At 53.2% G+C, this 22,500-nt stretch overlaps 1 long non-coding RNA gene across 1 annotated transcript in view; it reads left to right on the top strand.

Moving 5' to 3' along the window:
- Window positions 1-10,316, top strand: part of LOC150003980 (uncharacterized) — a 151,501-nt gene extending 141,185 nt beyond the window's left edge. The window contains exon 4 of the long non-coding RNA XR_016512344.1: window positions 9,901-10,316. This is a non-coding gene — a long non-coding RNA (uncharacterized LOC150003980). The remainder of the gene's footprint in view (window positions 1-9,900) is intronic.
- Window positions 10,317-22,500: the final 12,184 nt, after the last annotated feature.

The following is a 22,500-nucleotide window of genomic DNA, read 5'->3' as shown; positions in this document are numbered from 1 at the left end:
CTGGCGTGTTCACTGAGTTAGCTCCTGAAGGAACTACCCCCCCTTCTCTTCCATGTTCCTTGGTCCTTCTCAGGTTCATTCTTCCGAACAGGCCCTGTTTCCTTCTGCTCACTGGGCTGCCTCCTCACCTCCTGTAGTTGCGAAATGCTGAACCCAATTTTGGTTTTCCAAGTCCTTTGGCTTACGCTGGTATGGCATCTCCATGGGTGGCACCCTCCGGAATGATTACAATGGTGGTGATAATCGTAAAGGTAGAATATAGATGTGTCTTTACTGAGTCGTTGTACTGGGCAAAATGCTGAGCCCTCTCATGCATTGGGTTCTTCTTCCTCCCAATCATCCAGTGAGGTTTAGGGGCTCACTTCCGGCTGGGGCCTGAAAGCCAGGTTTATCCTGGGAACAGAAGCTAAGATTGATCTAAGCTCTTTTCTTTTTCACTTCAGTATTCACTTACTTAGTTACCTCTTGCATGAGGTTATTGCAGGCTAGTCACTAGTACCGAATTATTTCTCCCACTGAATTTATAGCCACATAGTCCCAGACGTTATAACTATGTGGTTGAACTAATATGTATACACACCAGCATTTTATCAAATGACATAATCGAGCTAATAATAAAGTATATCAATAATAAGTCATAGAGCTCAAAAGCATATAAAATATTAGATGTCTGCTGACTTCATTAACAGAAACACTATTTCTTCAACCAAATGATGGGAAAGAAGGGAAAAATTCAATCTTTTGATAAAAATAATAATCATCTTTCAACAAGTATGGTAAAAGAAATGACAAAATATTCAGAAATTTGGTAATTACTTACCTATCTACCCTCAATATTTATCTACCAGCATTGCCTCGGGCTTAGCAAATGCGTTTTGTTCATTTTTGTATTCCTTCCCTCCCTTCCTTCCTTGCTTTGGGCCAATTCAGTTCAGTTAACACATCCCAAGAATCTGTGTTAAATGGGTCACACAGATGAACAGACCTTGACAGACATCCTCATAGTCCTCTGGGAAAGACAACCATCTAAACACACATTAGCATGGACACTGTAACTGCTGTGATCGAAATGGAAACCCCAAGGGTAATGGGCCCCTGAAAATGTGTGCACCTGAAATGAACATGTCTCTTAAGCCTGTTTTTTCACAGTGACACACAGTAGGTGCGCGTGAATGCACAGAGAGTAGCTGGACAGCCTATCATTTTTTTCTGGGAGTTTGTCCTCATCTCTTAACAGAAGGGTGGCTAGTGATTTGAGGCTGTCAGTCAGTGCTCACAACCCAGAGTCCTGTGATGGGTGCTGTCCCCTTGGAGCTGCCCAAGAAGGTCACTGTTCTGTGAAGTCCTCAGATTCTCATCATTGCTAGAAGCTGACTAATTATGTGCAGGGAAGTGAGGACCTTGAAATGCCCCAGCTGCACATTTGGCCCCACTGTCAAACACAGGACTCATTTCTGAAAACTTCTCTCTGTCAAGCAGCCTGGCCGTGTCTGGCTGTGCGTGGTGCTCAGAATGAACAGAATAGAAAGCAGGTAGGGACCCCAGGGATGAAGAGGATTTTTTTTTTCTTTCTTTTTTTTTTTACTCATTTCAAAGTAATGAGAAGGCTTTGAGAATGGTTAGTGATGTCTGCTACTATGTTTTCTTTCTCTGTTTCCATGGGAAATCAGATTCTGGAGAGACTGAACCTGGCTGAGAAAAGGGACCGTGGCTGGGGCAGGAAAGCTGATGACAAGTGTAACGTGGTTATTTCTAGAGTGCTTTGTACTTTTCAGAGTATTTTCCCCCTGAAGCCCGTTCACCTGGAGCTCTCAGCGTGGTAAGAGCTGGGCGTTGTGGAAAGACCATAAACTATAAGAGGAACCACCGGGAATCAGCGCCTTACCGGAAGAGTAATTCTGTCCGATTTAATATTCCACTTGGCATCTCAGCTTCCTCCTCCAGCATCAACAACAAAGTGGGGGGACTGTTTGGTTCAAGTAACTCTAGATTCTGGAACAAATAAACCCTTAGTATTTAGCAGCTTAGCACAAAAGATGTCTATTTCTCACAAAACAGCGCAGGCAGCGCGGGGTCCTCCTGGTCAGTGGGTGGCGCTTTCTTGTGCCTTGGAAGACTCGGCTCTCTTCCCTGTTGCTGGTCTGCCGTCATTCAGGGACCTTGAGATCCACCCAGCTGGCAGAGGGGAGAGGGAGGGGAGAGAAGGCAAAGCCACATCTTAAGTACCTTGCCCTGTAAGTGGTATATGGGCACTTCACTTGCATCCTGTTGGGGATAACCAGGCATATTGTCCACAAGGGTGACATGATGCTGTCATCTTGGCTGGACAGGGCTAGTTCCAGAGTCAGAGCTCCAGTGCTGTGCAGGGTCTGAAGGACAGAGGGTCGCAGTCCAGGTGAGCACAGGCCCCTGTCTTTCCTGGGTTGGCAGCTCCCTTGTGTCTATGTGGGTTTCAGAGACTCATAGACCATCCGAAAGGGGACCTCAGACATCTTCTGGTCGTCATCCTACCTGCCTATAGATGGAAAAACAGACGCTCAGAGAGGTTGAAAGACTTACAGAGTCAGTGCAAACTCAGCTGGTCTCAAGTCCAAGGTCCCGGTCCTGAATGAAAGCCTCGTGACCCTAGATCAAGCTCCCAGACTGCTGCTGCACATATCGCCAGCTCCTGGGCCATGCAGACGGACTTTGTCAGAGTGTGCCGGGGCAGTGGTGACGGTAAGAGAGAGGATGGGTACGTTCGTGAGACCCTGGCATTCCTGCTGTCTAGCTCATCATATAGTAAGAACTATGTCAGCTACCTCCTTAATTTTTCAGTCTCAACTAATAGACCTGGACACTCCCTGCTTGGTGTTGACAGCCATCTGCAGCCTGTCGCCTGTCAGACGGGAGCTCCGTCCCTGGGGTCCTCATGTCCCCACGTCAGGGACGAGGCCACGTGTGAGTGAGCCACGCCTAATCTGGGCGTTTGTAACGACTGCAAACACGGAGACCTGCTTCAGAGTTACTTTCCGGACTCCTGCTGTCCTTATGCACAAAGATGTTGGCCGTTGTGGTATTTATAACAGTGAAAAGTCAGACACAGCTTCAACGTCAGAGAGGACGGGAATGGTTGGAGGTGCTGTAGCCCATGCGGAGAATGGATTATTCAGCCATTTAAGCATCGTAGTGGTGCTTCAAAAGGGCTACCTTACGGGACAGGAGGACGGGGGGCAAAGTGCTAATGTGGCATGATGCTATAATACAGAAAGACACAAATGCTATAGAAGGTCGGAGAATTCAAAGGGCCCACAGAGCAGCAGGCATGTCATGATCAGCTGTTCCGTGCCGGGCACCCGGGCTGAGGGCCAGCGGAGGCTTCGCTGTTAGACCCCTGGAAGCCCCTGACGGTGTGGCTCTGACCTGCTGGGGAGGTGCCAGAGGGAAGATGCTGAACTGTTCCAGGTGGGGAAAAAAATCCCTTCTCCAGGTGGAAACACAGTGAAAGCAGGGTGAATCGGGGAGTGTGTGCTTGGGGGAGGCTCAGCTGGTCTGTGGGCAGGTCCCCATCCAGCCTACTGGGCAGGAGCGCCCCTTCTCAGGCCTGTGCTGCTAGGCTTTGATGCGTGTGTTACTCAGGGCGTTACAAATGAGAAAGTCTCCCATTGGCTGGGCGGTTGGGTGATTCGTGTTGCTGTGTGTGGTGCAGGGGTCTCCTCCCCCACCACCACCCCCTTAGAATTCTCTGGCTCTAACATCACATGGGCAAGGGCTGGCTTTCCCGTTTCTTGATAATCTGCATATGAGTCATAATGATCGTAGCAGAGGAGGTGTGAGGTCTGCGTCTCAGTCTGCAGCTGGTGAAACTATTTTCCCAAAGGAGGCATTCCAGCCTCCTGGGAGGACCTTGGGAGGCCCTCAGCTGTCTGGCTGGCCTGGGCTGCCCAGTTCCCAGCAGTGTGGTCAGTGACAAGCGGCCTCTCATAGGGTGGAGGTTCCCGTCCGCCTGGGAACGTCAGCGCCCGCTGCGCCTGGCCTGGCTGGAGGCAGGTACGGTGCTCAGGATGCTGCAGTTGCCTCGAGGGAAGGGAACCTAGGAAGTGGGGATTTCAGCAGGCTGGCCTTGGTTTTATGATCCGTATTTTTTATATCTGGAAAATAATTAAACATCGCTATAATTGCACCAATTTTAAAAACTAATAATATAAGGAAGGGAACTGACCAACAGCGCTGTGAAACCCATCCCACCTCTTCCTGAGATACAGTCCCTGTTATCTGGAAATTCGTACAAACCCCGTGGTGCACTGTTCAACCTCACAGGAAGGAATAAAAGTCCCGAATTGTAGGTTTGTTGATTTCTGTGGTGAAAGCCCACCACGGCCGATTTCAGGCTACCAAAGTTTAAACACCAGTTGTTAAATTCTTGAATGTTTAACAATTGGCTTTGGGAAACCGGTGTGTGCTCACAAATGAATTGCTTTCCTTTTTCTTTTGGGAAATTGGCAACCTGCTCCATGCGTTGGTCAGCATGACATTCTCATTTCCTGTGTCACAGGCCTCTTCCCAGACCAGCACATGCAGATTCATTTAGCTCCCTTCTCTCGTGGGATGGGGGGGGGGGGGGCATGAAGGTGCACCATGCTGTTTCTGGAAGGTTCTCAGCAGGGCAGAATCACCCCTCCAGGAGAGAGGAGGGTGACAGCCGTCTTAGTGTGCGGGGATGCTAGCTCCTGCGTCACTGTGCACATGTCAGACCTGGCATGTTTCCTGAGAGTTTCTTCCAGTCTCTGGCTTCTTCCAAACACGCTATTCTAATCGTCCATAGGCTAAGCAGCTCCCTTCACTCCTGCTCATGTTCAGATTCCATTAGATCATCGCACTTTTCTTTTGGGAAACCTTTCCTGCCATCTCACTGGTCCCTGTGCTCCCTCCCCGGGGCTGGCAAAGTGCTTCGTTTCCAAGATTCCTGGCAACGCGGGGCTGCCACCCATGATTGCACCCACCACCCCTTATTATTTATCCTGTGATGTCTACCAGCGTCCTGTGGAGACGCAGAGAAGCTCTGCTAGGCAGAATCTACCCCCCCCCCCCCCAACACTGTTCCCCCTGCCATGTCCACACCTGAATCTCTGGGGTTGTGCCTGTGAAAATGTTACTCTCCATGGCAAAGGGACTTTGCAGGTGTAATTAAGGTTAACGCACAGAGTTAGAGAGATTCCAGGTATCAGGAGGAGTTGGGGTGCTGAAATGTAGGGTTCCACATGTGAGACTGGAGGGAAGACTGCTGTCTCAGGGTGGCCCCCAGCTGACTGCCAGCAAGGAAACGGGCCTGACTCCTGCAATGCAGGGAACTTAATGTGGCCAAGAGCGTGCGTGAGTGAACTCCGGGTCCGTCGCACAGCTTCCTGTTGGAGCCTGGGCAGCTGACACCTCACCTCCAGCCTGTGCTGTCTGGGGCAGAGAGCCCCCTGAGCCACCGCACGCTTTGACCTACACAACTGTGAGGAAACCAATGTGTGTGTGCTGTGTAAACCTCTAAATGTCCCACCATTTATTACAGCAGCTGTAGAAAACCAATAGAGCCATAGTGGTTGGGAACATGGGTCCTGGCTCAGAATAGCGCCCCCTCATCCATGGGGGACACGTTCTAAGACCAGAAGATGCCTGAAATGGCAGATAGTTCTGAACCCAATACATACTATATTTTTTCCTATCCGCACATATCTGTGATAAAGTTTAACTTATAAATTAAACACAGGAAGGCATGAACAATAATAGCTAAGAATAGAATAGAATAGAATAATTGTTACAGTAGGCTGTAATGAAAGTTACGTGAATGCGGTCTCACTCTCTCAAATATCTAACTGTGTGGTACTCACCCTTCTGGTGATAATGTGAGATGATAAAATGCTTTATGAAGTTGAGAACTTTCACCTTTTCACCGAAAGGAAGCACGTACTGGCATCTCTTTGGTGCATCTGAATTGCCAGCATTACTACTCTTGTGCTTTGGGGCTATTATGAAGTAAAATAAGGGTCACTGGAACAAGCACTGCCATACGGTGACAGTTGATCTGATAACTGAGTGACTAAGTGACGAACGGGCAGGTCAAGTCTATAGTGTGGGGACAAAGGACAAAGGGATGATTCACATCCTGAGCAACAGGGAGAGAGACGGCGAGAGATCTCATCGCTCTCCTCAGAATGACACGCCATTTAAAACCTACGAACTGTTCAGTTCTGGGATCCTCCGTTTAATAGTTTTGGACCACGGTCAGCCATGGGTAACCCAGACCGCGGAAAGTGAAACCGTGGATCAGGGGGCAACAACGTGTCTCCCTTGTGCCGCGTCCCAGCCTCGCTTCTCCGGACTCTCCCGAATGAGCTGATGTCACCGTCTTCCAGACAGTTCATCTCTCCTGACAGCTGTCGTCACCACTCAGTGGATTTTACCCCCCCGTGGTAGGGTCCAGCCCCAGGAGGCAGACCTCCTGGATGCTGCGGCTGCTTCCTAAGGGGTCTCTCCACCCCCAGGCCTGCCCTGTTCCCACCATCGTCCACCTCGTGTCCAGATGCCCCCTCCTGAAGCTCACCTTGCCCGCATCGCTTGTTCCTCAGGTGTAGCCATCTGTGGTGCTCCTCTACCTGCTGAATCCAGTGCCAACCCTTTAGCCGAGAATTCCGAGGCCTCGGCGGGGACAGGAGCATGCCTCTGCAGCTGGATTTCTTAGGACTCCCTCTGCGCTTTTGGCTTCTGCTCTTGCCCCCTTGCCCAACCAGCCCTCCCAACCCCCATCTTGCAGTGCTACCTTTCCTGTAGGGCCATCTCGTCCCTGCAGCCCTCTCCACATCCCCAGAGGTACTGTCATTTATATGTGTGATGCACAAGTCCCCATCAAATTGTAAATGCTTTTGGGGCCTGGTCCCTTCCTCCCTTCCCTCCCCCAGTGCCTTGGCACAAGGACGCTCATCACCTGTGCTCACAACCTAGTCACGGGATGTCAGAATGAAGGAGAGAAGCAATGGAACATATTAGGAGTATTACCTACAGTTGCTCATGAAAATGTCCCTTAAACGACTGTTCATTCAGTGGATTCTTTTTTATTTCAAAATGGATGCCTCTAAGATCTTCAGATATCTCAGAAGTATTTTTAATACATCCTTTCTGCAACAGCATTTCTGTGTTTAGGAGCTGCATGTATTCACTTCAAAGATGGCCCAAACATTGTGAATATTTTACTATTTATGATATAATATTAGACCACCAATTTTATAGTAATAGCTGACACATCACCATGGATCAGATCATTTAATCCTGACAGTAGTGCTCTGAAGTTGGGACTGTGAGTCGCTACGGTTTATGAATGAGGAAACTGGGGCACAGAGAGGTTCAGTGATGAATCCAAAATCACACAGCTAGTTAGTAGTAGAGCCCAATTTCCCACCCAGGTAGTGTGGCTCTAGAGCCTTCGGCATTGTGTCTCCTAAACTGTGCCACCTTCCTCTTCAGCTACCATGTGCTCCACCCACCTGAGGGAGAACAACTTTTGGGCCCTGGGTGAAGGTCATTAGCATTATTGCGGTGGGTCCTTGCTTGTTACTATTTTTACCACTTCACATGTGCACAGCGCTTTACAGTTTCAAAGATGTTCCTCTCGCACAGACGTGGGGCTGTGGACATGACGAGGAAGATTCCTGTTTTACAGATTCATCCCAAGTGAAACGACCGAGTCCAAAGTCACAGCCTCACTGAAGCCCCTTAGAATTTCATTTTTCGGTCTGTGGATTTTCCATTTGTGAGTTATTATCCTCTGTTGGGGTAGGGAGGCCCATTTTCCTTCCTTTTGTTTTCCTTCTATTTTTTCCCCAAGCTGGGGAAACACGGCGTAGGGAGGGAAAGAAACTCTTTCCATATTCCATCCTAGGGAAGTTTGCCAAAGTGTCTGTCTTGCTGGGTGCTGGCTGGAGGCCCGTCCCCATCCTCAGAAGCCACGTCCACAGCGAGGGCTCTGAGGAGCCGAGCGTGAGCCCAGCCCAGGGGCCTCTGTGGTGGCCCCGGCATGGGTGGCTACAGGCGGGCTGACCCTGCCCCAGAAAGTACATCTCCTTGGCTCCAGAACGCCCCCTCTGCTGGGAAGCTGCATATTTCCTATTCCCAGTGCTACCCCCGCCCCTCTTCATGACTTTTAATAACTACACAGGAAGTTCCTTTCCCTCCAGTAAAGATGGTCATCGCATTTTTGAGCCTGGGTGTTGACATTTTCTTCGAATCCCCAAGAGCTTTGACATAGGCGCATGCAGCACATTTTAGAAGAGGCGAGAGTTTGGGCTCTAGATTAGACAAGACTGAAGTTCAAATACAGGGCTGGGCCTTGGGCCGGTCATGTGGCTGTGGGGAGGCTGTTTATGTCTTCATTTTTTTGTCTGCAAAGGGAAGGGCATAGCCCCAGCAGGGCTATGTGAGGAGGGCAGGCTCCTTACCTGGGTGCACACAGTAGACCCAGGGGAAGCTGCCTGCCTTGTGGCTCCTCCCTCACCAAGCCCCCCCCCCCCCCCCCATGGTGGCAGACAGAGAATGGGGAAAGCTAGCTTGAGAAGGTGAGCAAAGAAAATGACAGGTAATATGACAAGGTCACTCCCCATTGAAAAGGCTTCTGTGAACGTGTTAATGAGCTCAGCACTTTTGCTCAGGGAGCGGGGACCACAAGGCAAGTTCAGCAAGCTTGCTCTCTTCTTTACAAGGGCGCCCTGCGGGAGAGGCTGAGCGCTGGGTGGCAGGCAGCACCTCGGGGCGGGAGACCTGGGCTCCGGAGTCAGCATCTGGACCTCACAGCTCACTGGCCCTGGAGCTTCGGATGCTTGGACCGCGGTTGGCTGCGGGTAACTGATGTTCCTCATCTGAAAAGTGGCAATAAAAAGGTCCCCTGCCTCACAAAATTACTGGGAGGCTTAGATGTGATAGTGTGTGCTAGGCTTAAAATAAGGCTTGCCGTGGGAAATGGCAAGTGCCTGCTGGCTGCTGCTATTACAGGCCCTCCTCACGGTCTGTGTACACGCATGGGTGTGCACACGCGTTTATGTGAGCCTGCTTCCCCACTGGTGTGGTCTCCGCAGGGCATGGAATGATTTGACAGCTGTACCCCTTCATCCATCTTGGGGAGAAGGGGTTCAAAATGTGATCCAAGGAGGCTTGTATTCGAGTCATCTGGGGCTGCTAGTTCAAACTGTTGTCGCCTGGGCCCCAGCCCATCGCCACTGAGTCAGATGCTGGGTATCTGTGTGGCTGCCTGTTCGGCCTCTGCGTCCTGGTCTCAGCCCCAGAGAGGCAGCATGACTGTAGAGCCTGTGCAGAGGTGGTTTACCACACGCTTTCCTGCCCCAGGGCAACACGGACATTTGGGGGTGGGGATGGGAAGGGGATCGGTCAGTTAGCCGGGAGCCTTTGCTTGACTTTTATCCAGGATTGATGAAGCTCGGAAAGTCCGGGAGGATTGCATTCCGTTCTGTGGAACGACTTAACTCAGGCCCGCTCTCCCGGGTCGGGCTCTGGCTGGTTCCAGCTGCTTCTCTCATTGCTATTGGATCTCCGTGGGTAAAGGAGAGCGTCGGACGGCCAGGACGCATGGCAGTTCGCAGCCTGCAACTCTTGGCCACGGGGGGTGTTTTCCCCTGCACTCACGGAGGCCATCCGTACCCAAGATGCCCCAAAATATCCCCTGGCAGGGCCAAGCCTGGCATCAGGTTCACTTTGTCGGTGTCCCAAGGGTCACCGCCTCTCCTTCAGGCCCCTGCTGTAGCAGCAGTGGCACCGGCCTTCGCCCAGTCCAAAGAGCCTGTCTGAGTCCACCTTCCGCCTGGGGCCCCTGGCTCGGTAACCGTATGTAAGTAACAGAATGCACACACCCTCCCTTTTCCCCTACAGCGTGGCGCGGCGGATGGATGGCACGGCTGCCCCGGCTCTTCAGCCGCCCCCTGCGTCTCCGATGCTGGACTGGATTACGTGATGGTCCATGGGGATGTTAACAGACCCATTGGCGCTTTGAAAAAGCATTTCCATTTGCACTGTTGGACCTCTGCCATCACCAAGAGAAGGATGTCCTGAGCTAGCCTTCTGGTTCCAGGAGAAGGATGAGAGGCACATAGAATACCACCACGGTGCTCTAATCCTCCCAGTGAGACCAGCTGACGACCAGCCACTCCCGGACCCCTGAGTGAGCCCTGCCTCACCACCCGGAAGCAGAGACACTCAGTGCTTGTGCCGCGAGGGTCTGTGGTCATACAGCGTTCTTTAGTGACACAGGCCACGGGGATATCAATAATAACTAGTTGATGACTTGATTTCTGCCTGGCACCCAATGCATTGTCTGATATATCAGGTCCCTGATGAATGAATGAATGAGTGAATAAGTGAATGGCCTGGTAAGGCTAAATCGGGTAACCCCTCTGTGAGTGCCCTCAGCATCTTACCTTGCCTGCTTCCTCTACTCAAGAACATCTCTCTGTTTGGCTGGGATCACTGCTCTTCCCCATTCACTTGATTTCCTATAAAAGCAGGGGCGCCATTTGTTGGACAAGTATAGAGTGAGTGAGGCAGGGAATGGGAGAGAGAGAAAGAAGGCGTGTATCCCTGTGGGTGCATGTGTGGGGGTGCACGTGTGGGGGTGCATGTGTGTGCACGTGTGTTAGGGAGTGGAGTAGCCAAAGTCCTAGTTTACAACAGAGCAGTAGTTTCTGTTGATCTCCTGAACACTTTGGGTCTTAACCCCCCAGGCAAGCCTGCTATATCCCTTGGGGGGAACATGATTTGACGCAGGTACCCATTTAAGAATTGACCACAGGCGAGCTAGATGAACACCAGCCCCTGTGTTTTGGGCACACGCTCCTGAGTGGTCCTTTTCGGCCATTCTCATTTGATCCTCACTGCAAGGGAGAAATCGCCCTTTCCGTCTTAAAGATGACGGACCTCCCCTCAGAGGCACCCAGTGAATTGCTGGGGGTGCGGCTGAGGAGGGGGACGCATGAGCTCTTACAAGGGGGCTTCCTGCCAGCGGGACAGTTTCTTTTAAAGCCCCTCACACCCTCCAGGGGCCTTAGCCAGCACCCAGGCAGAACTCCCCCAGGAGAAGGGGCATGGCTTGCTCGAGGTTACACCTGGGGACCAGGTTATATGACGTGCGTTCCCAGGCCCTCCGTGTGTCTGGATCAGATCTCACGGATCAGTGGGCATCACTGAGATGTCGTGTTGGTAAGTTTCCCGGTCTCCACGTCAGTGCCTTAAAATAAGCACTACACAATGCCAGAGCCCCTGGGCTGTGCACGCCCCCGCCCCCCCCGCGGGAGCTGTGGAGGGAAGCCCCCATTCGGGTACCGACATGCCCGTCCTTCCACCTGCCAGCTTGGAGCAGGGCCAGGCCAGGAAGGGTACTGGGCCTCGGCTCAGGCCGGCGCGGGCTGCGCAGGAGGCAGAGAGAGCGGCAGGCAGAAGCCCTGCTTGGCCAGCCGCCCCGGGCACCTGCCATCCTCCCATGTTTGCTCAGCGGGTCGGGAGAGGAAGCAGGATGCTTTCTCTTGGGCCCTGGGCGTTCCCGGCCCCGGGGGCCAGCTGCTGGTGCTGGCACCTTCTCCGAGGAGCTGTTCTTTGCTCCCTTTGCACCGCCCTCTCAGCTACCTGACAAGCAGGTAATAATCTCACCTCCCCTAAGGTAACCCCAGGGGAAGGCAGGCAGCGTGGCTAGTGTGCACGGAACAAACACTGGCAAGGGGCCCGGAAGCTCCACGTCAAGCACCTCCAGCCCTGGGGGGAGAGAGGCCCCCTAGATGGCACCTCTAAATGTCCTTCCTCACACTCTTCCCTGCCTCTTTGCCACGTCAGGGAGTGTTGGCTGGAGTCTGGGCCAGAACGTCCGGTGATGCACTGTCTGCCTTTGATGAGACAGGAGGGATGCCTGAAATCCATTCCGAGTTTCAGTCCAGCTCCTGGTTAGACCTGCACGAGAGATTGGTCCCAGGGCCCTTTTTAGACCCAGAGGGCCCCTGCCTCTAAGATAGAGCTCTTCAGCACCGTCCGTGTGGGAGCTTCATGGTGTGCAGAGCAACCTCACATACGCTGGCTTACCCGTGTGGCTCTCCCACACCCCGTGAATGAAGCGTTACGAATGGCCCCATTTTACAGGTGAGTTGACTGAGGCCAAGAGAGCCGGCGTGACTCGCCCAGTGCCTGCAGGTGGAGGAAGCATCGGAGCAGAGACTGGAAGCCAGGGCTCCTCTCTAAAATCCCACGCTTCTTTCTAAGTCACTCTTGGGTATCTGTGGACATTAAGGAACATGTGGGTTGCTCTCTGGGTTTTGTTTTCAAATAGGATCACAGTGGCCAGAAAAGAATGAACATTTCCAGGAGCGGCCTTTGGCTTCAGCTCAGCTGGGCATGGTGGTGACCTTCTGAGGCAGGTCTCATGTGCCCCATATTACCCCACGGAAGCAGGGGCTCCCAGAGGTGAAATGGCTCTCCCCAGCGCCCCGGCCCCGCTCTCCTCATGCCATGTGGCCTGCCGCTGAGACCAGGTGTGTCAGGATAGGCCGATGGGGGCGCAGGAGGTAGTCCGCCTCCTGGGAGGGCTCGGGGTGGAGGCGCCCAGAGCTGCTTGGTGCCCTGCTCGTCCTTCTGAGGGAAAAGCGCAGACATCAGCCTTCTGCTGACGGCCTCCCAGCCGCCCTCCAGTCCAGAATCGTGGACGTGTGGTGGGGGAGGAGCGCGCTGGGGGACTCTCGGCTCTAGTGCCCTCACTTACCAACAGAGAAGTCGTTTGAGGGATGCGACTGGCCCCAACCCACAGAAGGGTTGGCAGAGCTGGGAGGGGACTGTGGGCCCCTGACCCCAGGCCTGTGCTCTAAGGCTCCCCTCCTGCCACCTCGTGGTCCCTTACCTGGAGCTCTCCTATGGGCCACCCGTGTGTCCCTTGCTCACAAGGTGCTATCATTGTCATCTCCAGGAAGCACACGAGAACCTCAGAGGCAGGGAGGGGACAGGTGTGACTGTCTTTGGAGCTGGGGGCAAATTGGGGCTCCGAGTTGGTGGAATCTGGGTCCAACTCTGCCTTTGTGACCAAGAGCAAGCTGGGTATTGTCACTCAAGTTAAGGGACTGTCTCATCCCCCCGCTGCCCCTTTTGTGCTCTCCTGCAGCAATGACAACCCCACTTGTCCCCCATCCCCACTGGTCCAGCTCTTAGAATGTGCCAGGCTCCCGTCCCCCATGGCGGTGATTCCGCTGGGAGCTGGCTGTAGGAAGTTGGAAGAGCAGTGTGCTGAGGGCAGGATCCTATGTGGTGGGCTCACCCCACCGGCCCATGTGCAGGTGTGTGTGCTGGCCAGTGCCGCTTATTGGACACGTGCTGAGTGCCGGGCGCTGAGGCTCAGGGGTCGGTCCCACGCCTGAGGTCACAGCTGATGACAGAGTCCGGAGGGAAGCGCAGGCATCTGTCTGTAGGTCCTAGTGCCATGTGATGAGGCTCTGCCCTGCATTCATCCTGGGGGGACCTTGGGTCCCCTCCACCCGGGCCTGGGGCCTGCAGCAGGCAGGGCCTCTGTTGTTCTGGCTCACGGCTGGTCCCCTATGTCTCCAAGTGTCTGACTCACGGTGGGTGCTAGTCCACAGTGGGTGAGCGGAGAAACGGAGGGATGAGCGCTCTGATGTGCGTAGATGCCTAACGGACCCCTTGCGTTTCTCACAGACGCAGGGGCTGCCCTGTACCAGCCAGCACCACCTGCCAAGCCACGGGCCTGCCCAGCCTCAGGTGCCGCGCCTGCAGAAGCCACACTGGGACCTGCTGGCGGCACCTGGCCCTGCCCCCCGCAGCCTCCGCTTCCCGCGCTCCGTCCCGCCGCAGGCGCCCGCCAAACCGCCCCACAACGGCCTCCTTTTGTTCTCTCGTCTCAGCTCCAGGCAGACCAGTCCGGCCCGGTCCCCCAGCTTGCTTTGCACGCCCCTTTGAAGCCTTGACAGTTGGCCAACGGAGCTGGCCCGGTGCGCGGAGGCTGGGGCTGGTGCCAGGGCTTGGCAGCCACTTCCCGCCGGGCCGGCTCCCCGGACCTGGCTGTGCAGGGGCCCGTGCACACGGGGACAGAAATGCCCGGATATTCGCTTCACTGGCGTGGACACGCATCCAGGGCAGCCGGCTGGGCCGTTCCCACAGCCCGGAGTCCTTTCCCACGCGTCCCCCGTGGTGACGCCTCTGTACGGCCACAGCCTTTGCAGGAAGGGCCTGGCTGGGTTGTGCAGGGACAGGAGCACGGGCCTTGGCTCCGTGCTGAGCACCTCACTCTGCCATCCCTCGCTGTGGGTCTTCCTTGCCTCGTGCCTCAGTTTCCCCTTCTGTAAGCGGGGATGACTGCACGCCTAGTTCACGGACATCCAGGGAGGAGTAAGCAAGTGCTGTCGGTCAGCACACTGTGAGCATCTGATAAGTAGCCGCTGGAGCTCATTATCAGCGCGTGGGGTTGTCGCTGCAGTTGCTGAGAGCCTCGAAGGGCGAGGAAGGACAGGAGGCCGCATGTGAGCCCGGCTCGGCCTGCAGAGGCCCAGCCTTGTTCCCCACACCCCTCAGCTGCCTACTGCTGTCACGCCCATCAAAAAGCCACATGCCAATGAGGGGTCTTCTGTTCTTATTTTGTCATTTTAAAATATGTGGTCAGTGCACAATTTAGGAAATTCAGAGAAGCAAAAGGAAAACTAAAAACCATGTGCAATCTGCTGCTCAGATAAATGTAGCCAGGTGCACACACGTGCAGTGATAAACTGAATATTTGCGTCTCCTGAGTTCACACGTTGAAGCTCTAACTTATGTGACGATATTTGGAGGTAGGTCTTTGGGGGGTGATTAGCCTTAGATGATGTTATGAGGATGGGGCCCTTGTGATGAGATTAGTGACCTTATAAGAAGAGAGAGAGGCCAGAGCTCTGTCTCCATGAGAGCAAAGAGGAAAGTCCATATGAGGACATAGGGAGTGGGTGGCAGTCTATAAGCCAGGAAGTATGTCCTCAGACACTGAATTGGCCAGCACCTTGATCTTGGACATGCCAGCCTCTAGGATTATGAGAAATAAACTGTTGTTTAAGCCACTCACTCTGCTGGTCCCCAGCAGGCTAGGACACATATTCACTGGAAGGGCCAGTTTATCAGCTACTGTTTATATTCAACATTTCATACACACATGCACACATTCTTGCATATGTGTATATTTGAAAAGGTGAAGTATCTGTTACCAGTTTTTGCCGTTTAGCGTAAGGCGAACTTTTCTCCTATTAAGACATTTATCTACGTATAGAAGCCATATGGTGTGTCGTAATCCGAATGTGCCGTATCCATTTCCCAGATGAGGGATTTAACCCACCGAGAGGGAAGGGAAGCCCCCAAGGTTACCCAGCCGCTCGGGGCATAGCTGACACCTGGACGCTTCTCCATGAAGGTCCGTGTGGTTCCCTGGGGCAGATGTCACCAGACTCTGTTTTATGAGAACAGGGACTGTGTCATGCTCAGCCACCGTTGTCTCCCTAGAACCTGCCAGGAGGTGGGCACTCTTCATCGTGACTGAGTGAACGAGGGAAGCTGTGCCCCTACCCGTTTTGATCGCATTTCTTCTTGCTCAGACCCCGTCCCAGCATTCAGTGTGTCATGCCACGTGGCCCCCTCACTAACCTGTGCATTCCTGAGGCCAGGACTGTGTCCGATGAACTCAGAGCAGGTGCTCTGTATATGAAAGCCGACTTGGGGAGGCAGGGGTCCCCATTCTGGATCCGAGGCAGCGCCTGCCCCACATGCTTTTCTGAACGCTCTCGTCACAGGCAGAGGTTAAGGTCCCTGGACCCATCCAGCTGCGAGCGATCTGCCTGCCATTGGTCCAGGAACAGCTTGGGCCTTGGCCCCTGCCTGTCCCACCTGGTGTTCGCACACCTGGGCTGTTCCAGAGCAGACCTCATGGCCGAGGGTTAGGTAACACCTAGAGCAGCTGGGAGGCCAGGTGACTCCTTTCTGTGAGTCTCGCGGGCTGCGTGGCGGGTGGCTGGTAGCTGGTGGGGGAGGGACCCCGGGCGCTGCTGCTCCCTTGCGTCCGCTGCCAGCGGGGCCCTTGGTGGCACAGGAGCTGCCTGCCCAGCCGAGAGTATCATGGAAGACGAAGTGGGCCGAAAGCTGCACAAATAAAATGGAAACGACCCCTGGACCGCCACAGAGCTCATTGCCCTGTTTCCCGGTTGTCAGTGTGGGTGTGGGAAGCTTCAGGAAGCGTCCTGGGCCCCGTGATGGCCTGCACACTTGGTTGCCCCTGGAGTAGCGGACCCAGCATTAACCTCAAAACGAGGGAAGTCCCTTGGCCTCTCTGAGCCACAGCTTTCTGTGTATAAAATGGCTTTTATGAGACTAAACTCTTACAGCCCTTGTGAGAATCAGATGAATTGAGATACTTAAAGGGCCTGCTACCTCGCATTCTAATAATAGTAACAACAGTGGTCCCAACAGCCACCGCTAACGCATACTTAGCATTTATTATGTGCCAAACACCGTTTTAATGGCTTTGCATGTATTAAACTCATTTAACCTTTAAGACAACACTATGAAGGATGTCGTACTTTTATCTCCAAGATGAGAAAACTGAAGCTCAGGGATGTTAAGTGACTTCCTCAAGGTCACACAGGTCCTACGGAGCCAGTCCCAAGTTCAAACCCAGCCCTTCGGCTGTGGAGCACACGGGTATAACCACCTTGCTCTGCATTTCTTCCCCCTGCTTTTGAGTGTTGTGTTTCTCTGTGGATTATGATGGTGATGACAGGGATGATGGGGAGGGGGTGACAGCAATATAGGAAGGGAGGAAGGACACATGTGCCTTCCTTTTGTATAGTGACCTCTAGTTCCTGGACTTTGAAACTCATGTTCATATCTGGTCCTCAGCAAGTCTCAGAGGGGTGACGTTGAGATCGGAGCAAACCGAGCCATCGGAGATGTGTTTGGAGGCAGGAAGAACAGATGGGGACAGGGGAGGGCCTGGCCCACACGGCCAGGCCTGTGGCTAAGCACCCCGATTGCTAGGGTGGGCACGGGGCTGCCTGCCGGAGCCTGTGCTTCACCACACTGGGGCCCAGCGAGAGGAGGTTGGTGAGGTCGCCTCAACCCTGCTGCCTCCTTGGGGGTTGGCCTGCTCCTTCAGGGCAGTTGACTGATGCTCTGTAGTCCATCCAGTGGCACCCTCAGACCCTCCCATGAGGAGGAGGATGGTGGGATCATAGCACCTATTTATTGAGTGCAAACACTTGTTTACCTCATTTATCTCTAGAGTGGCCCTAGGGACTCCATACTGTTATTACCATCAGCATACGGATGGTATCACGGCTTCATGGCCTCAGTAATGCTAAGCAGCGAATGACAACAGGGTCCCAGTGACTTTTAATCACAAGCATTTACTGTTCACGCATCCGGGATGGTTGGCCAAGTGAAGCTGCTGATCTCGGCGGCATTCCCCCCACGTCTGGGGCTTGGTGGCCTTTGGCTGGTCTAGTTTACCTGGGGTGGCTGGGCGTTTTGGCTCTCTTCTGTGTGTCCTTCATCTCTTGGGACCAGCAGACCAGCCGGGGAATGTCCTCATGGTGAGGGCAAAGGGCAGGAGCAGGACCACGCCCTCCAGTAAGGCCTTCCAGGCTTCTGCTTGCCTCTCGTTTGCCAGCCTCCTGTGGGGGAAAGCGAGGGAGGTGACGGCTCCCTGGGTCACAGTAGGGGGGACCTGGCAGAGGGTGAGGCTGCAGCTAGGGGGTGAAGAATAGGGACGTTGTTGCAAGTGGGCACAGATGATGTCATCTCAGGTGTCCCTCAGACTCCTCTGAGCTTGCTGTCATCCTTACTGAAAAACAATCACAACACGAGGAAGAGGAAGGAGATCAGTGAGGCAACAAGCATTGACCGAATGTAGGCACCTCACTTCGGGGGTTCAGGGCTGTGCTTCCTGGGGCTCCGTGGGCCCTGGGCACTTTGCCCAGCCAAGAGGTGGCTCAGCCAGCCCTGGCAGGTCATCTGTCTGTTTCCTGTGTTGTGGGGGGGGGGGGGGGCGAGGAAAACCTAGACCTGCAGCAGGTTTGACCTAGAGGACGCTGACAGGGTTTCTTGGCGGCTGGGCTGGGAAGCACAAAGTCACAAAGAGCGTGACCTTTTCCAAGGGGAGCGCAGGTCCATGAGTTTCCCACAAGCATCCTCCGGGTGGTCATCCCAGAGGCTCAAAGATAGCAGAGGACTCCTTTGGAACCATGGGAGCCTCCGGAAAAGGTGTCACTGTCATGGGAGAACGAGGCCCGTCAGCCATAACGGAGCCGCCGTGCACAGGCTGGGGCCTCGTCCGTGCAGAGGACTCCCCACGCCTCTAGGACAAACGCTGAGTCAGGGCTCTGATTTCGAAAGTGGCCTCTAAGTAAGTCATTCCTTGTTGTATGGTTGGAGCTCCCCCCCACCCCGCCCCCGATGCTCTGCCCCTCTCCACCCATGGCAGAGCCCCAAGGAGTAAAAATGCCAAGTTCAGTCTCTGACCTCTATCTCGGAGGCTGTTCCCCATGGAGTGGTCTCCACTTGCTCTCCTTGGGCGCCCTCCATGACTTTTGTGCTTTCCCAGGCGCAGAAGACATGTCTGAGGGTGACTACTGGGTGCCTGGACTTGGAAAGCTGGGCAGCCAATCGCTCGGCCGGCCCGCATCCGCATCTCTGCTGAGCTGTGAGCTCAAAGGTGGTATCGTCCGCACCCTGGGCCGGGCGGACGCCGAGTGCTGCAGAGCCCTGAGTGAGGGAGATAGGAATAAGAGGTCCTTCTTCTTTCTCCCCCTCCTCCCCCTCTCCTCCCCGCCGCGTTTATTCTGTGCCAAACATCAGCCCAGCTATTTGCTTAGTTTTCTTCCCAGTGAACTAAAGGTTCATAAAGAGGATGCCCTTCCCTCTGTAAGAACTGGTGTTCTCGTCCTCCTTGAAAACTCCTGCTCATCCTTCTGTACCTGGCTACAGCGCCCCTTTTCCATGAGCCTCTCCTGGCCCCCCGCTGGCGTTGCTGGCTCTCTGTGTGGGACCGCTGCACCTCCAGGGCTGCATTCCGGCACCAAGCACGCGCAGACGTAAACGCCCGTGTGTGGAGTGGATACATGAATACGTGGATCGACAGAGACCCTGGGCTTCAGACCTCTCAGCTCTGGCTTGGAAGCCGGAACTCCTGCCTGTCATGCCCCGCACCATGTACAGACAAAGTCTGTGGCTCTGGTCACACAACGTGACCCTCGTGCTTGGCAAATTTGTGTCCAAGTGGAGGAGTCCTGTCCTAGAGTTCGAGGGACTCAGGCTTGAGTCCTTGCTTTATCTTCTCCCAGCTGGTGACTTTGAGTAAGTTACCGCTGCCCCCGCCTCAATTTCCCCACCCGTAAAATGAAGTAAGCAATGCTTACTTTGTCCAATTTGTGAAAAAGAATAGAGAGGATGTTCGTAAAGCTCTGGTGTGAGCAGAAGCTATTACTGGGGTAATCTTTTCTCTGATTAGGAATTGTCCTTACTGTCTGGGGCAGGGCTAGGGCTGGGGGTGGCAATGAAAGTGTTTGTGACAAGGACACAGGTATGTGGAGGCTTCTCTGGTTTTGTTTACTCTCTTGCAGGGCAAGTGCCTTCGTCAGACATGGCAGTAAACCTGCCAGCTACCCCAGTCCTGCCTGGTCCCCAGAAATCACAGGCAAGGAGCCACCTGCTACGCGCTGGTCTGCTGCTTAGACAGCAGTGACTGTGGGAACACACAGGGCCATTCCACATGAGGCACTTCCATCCTTGAGCCAATATGATATGGACAGCCTGTGATTTATAAGTGTCCCTAGTAGACCCCTATCTGCTCATTGAGCCTTCTCCACTCTCACACTTATTGGGGGGCTCAGGGATCACACAGGACCTTTAGGATTATTTTCCCACCTTGGACTCCTTCCTTGCTTGCTCTTCTTTTGCATTTGCTGGGCACTTAGTGTCTAGAGGGCAGCGTGCTAGGTACTGGGGACATCACGGTGAGTGACACAGTGCAAGACACAGACAAGACCACCTCATTCCTGGAACCTATCACTGTCAGCTTCCATGGCAAAAGGGACTTTGCAGATATGATTAATTTAAGGGTCTTGGGATGGGGAGACTCTCCTGGATTTTCCAGGTGGACCCAGTTTTATCACAAGGGTCTTTATAAGAGGGAGGCCATGGAGGGAGCTTTGAAGACACAAGAGACGAAGTGACCACAGAAGCAGAGATTGGAGCAGCCAGGAGCCAAGGAGTGCCCGCAGCCTGTAGAAGTGGAGGAGGCAAGGAACGTATTTTCCTTTGAAACCTTCCGAAGGAAACAGCCTTGCTGACACCTTCATTCTTAAGACTTATTTTGGACTTCTGACCTGCAGAACTATAAGAGAATCCGTTTGTGTTGTTTTCAGACGTGAGATTCATTGTAAGTTGTTACAGCAGCAGCCGGAAATTAATAGATGATGTCTTTGCCATATTATGTGATGATGTTAGCATCATTCTTCCATAGTGACAAGGAGCCCATGTGGCTCAGTGGCTTGAAACAAGAGCCCTGCAGTCCTAATGCGATGGATTTTGTTGGCTTAGTTTGCAAAAATAGCCTTGACAGAGTCTGTCTATTTTCACTTCATTACCTCAGTTTTATCCTAAGGGGATAATTCAAAGAAGAAAAAAATACTATTTTGTGAAAGTGTCCATTAAATCATGACTTTTGTTTTTAATTTTGATTGTGGAAAACTAATATCTAGGAAAGTAGAGAGAAGAGTACACCCATATATTCCCATTACCTACTTTTAACCATTATAAATATGTGCTTTATTTACCTAATCTTTTTTTTTCTCAAAATATTTTCAAGTAAATTATAGATATCATATTTCACTTCCAGCTATTTCAGGGTAACTTCCGTTATGATAATAAAAGGTAAAATGGGGCATGATTAAATAAACATGGCTATCCCCCAGTATAGTGTTATGAGGTCCTTAAAATGGTCACTTTGAGGTTCCCATCACTAGCTGTGTTAGAACTCTATGCTTTTCCTTTATACGATTTAATCATTGTTTCTGATAACTGAGTTGCTTGATTATTTAGTTAATGTCTCTTTCCCCTACTTCTCTGGCGGGGACAATGTCTGTCTGCTTTGCTCACAGTTTTACCTCGACTGCCCAGCACAGTTCTGGCCTATAGCAGGTGCAAAATAAAACTGGTTGACGAAATCCCTTTTATTGGTCCTCCTTGCTCGCAAGGGCTTTTCACGCGAACACACGTCATTGAAGTAGTCATGTCTTCACTTTCTTACTTTAACATGCCTGCCATTGGGGTTTCTGAGCTGGGTCACCAAGCAGCTGATGCCATTCTGGTCATTATCAAGCAGGTTTTAGAGGCCACCCTTGGCCTTATTGAAGTGGAAGGTGCGACTCCGGGCAGGCTTTTCAACTGGTTGGAAAACAGCCTGAAGACCCCCCAGTGAGGCGTCCCGAGACCCAGTTGGACTCACTGGCATAAGCTTTCATTCTGCTGTCTGAAATCAAGGGTTTGCATCCAATGTCCTTGGAAGGTTCCTTGGCCTTCCAGATTTCTCCAGTGGTCTCCATCCTGTCCTCCTCTCCATCGGCCCTGAGCAGTGTTATTATTTAACATCTATTCACGCAGTGCTTGCCACATGCCTGGCACTGCCCAGGGTGCGGCCACTGTACTAACGGGGACCATAGCCAAGTGGGGCATGCAGGTGACAGCAGGAGGCTGAGAAAGAAACCACCGAATTTCCGGCAGTGTGAAGTGAGGGGAGAGAGAGGTGTGGCCCATACATGGGCTGGAGGGTGGTCCCTGTAAATGTCAGGTCACCCTCTGGCCAGCCCTGCCATCCTGCTCATCCTGCCATCCTTTTTGGCTGCCTTCAGGATCATTCCCTGGGCTCTCCTTAGGCACGGACAAATCCTTTATTGCTTGGAAGACCATAGAGCAGGCTGTGTCCTGCTAATGGAGAGGCGTTTCTGAGAAGTGGTGAGAGCTGGTCTCACTAGGGGCAGGGAGAGGAGCCCCTGCAGGGACCTTGGACTTGGCCTAGTTGATGCGGTAAGTGCCCTGTGACTTAATGTTCTGTGGGAGAAAAGAGGGCAGTTCCTTTCTCCCTCCCCAGAAGTCTTCAGCTTCAGACACAAGAGGGGCCTCGTAGTGAGTTAGCCTTTGTGCTCAGGTCCCATGAGAGGGAGAAGAGGGATCAGCTCCCCTTTGCTACTCCGCTTGGCAGTGTGTGTCTGCCCCTCTTCTTGGCCACCGGAGGCTTTCTTCCTCCTGCCACAATCACACGTGTCTTCTTTCTGTCTTTGGTCACCGGATTCCACCAGCCATGGGTGTGTGAAATGGTTGCCACTTGGTAGCAAGCTTCTAGAGGTGGCCATGCACCTGCATGGGTCTCCCCTCTGCTCCTTGCCGCCTTCCCTCCTCCCATGCTCCTTACCTGGTGGCCAA

The sequence above is a fragment of the Furipterus horrens genome, unplaced genomic scaffold (assembly GCF_987537825.1).
Source record: "Furipterus horrens unplaced genomic scaffold, mFurHor1.1.pri manual_scaffold_7, whole genome shotgun sequence".
NCBI classification, from domain to species: domain Eukaryota; kingdom Metazoa; phylum Chordata; class Mammalia; order Chiroptera; family Furipteridae; genus Furipterus; species Furipterus horrens.
Note: the sequence above shows the minus strand (reverse complement) of the source record. Positions and strands in the feature narration are given on the sequence as shown.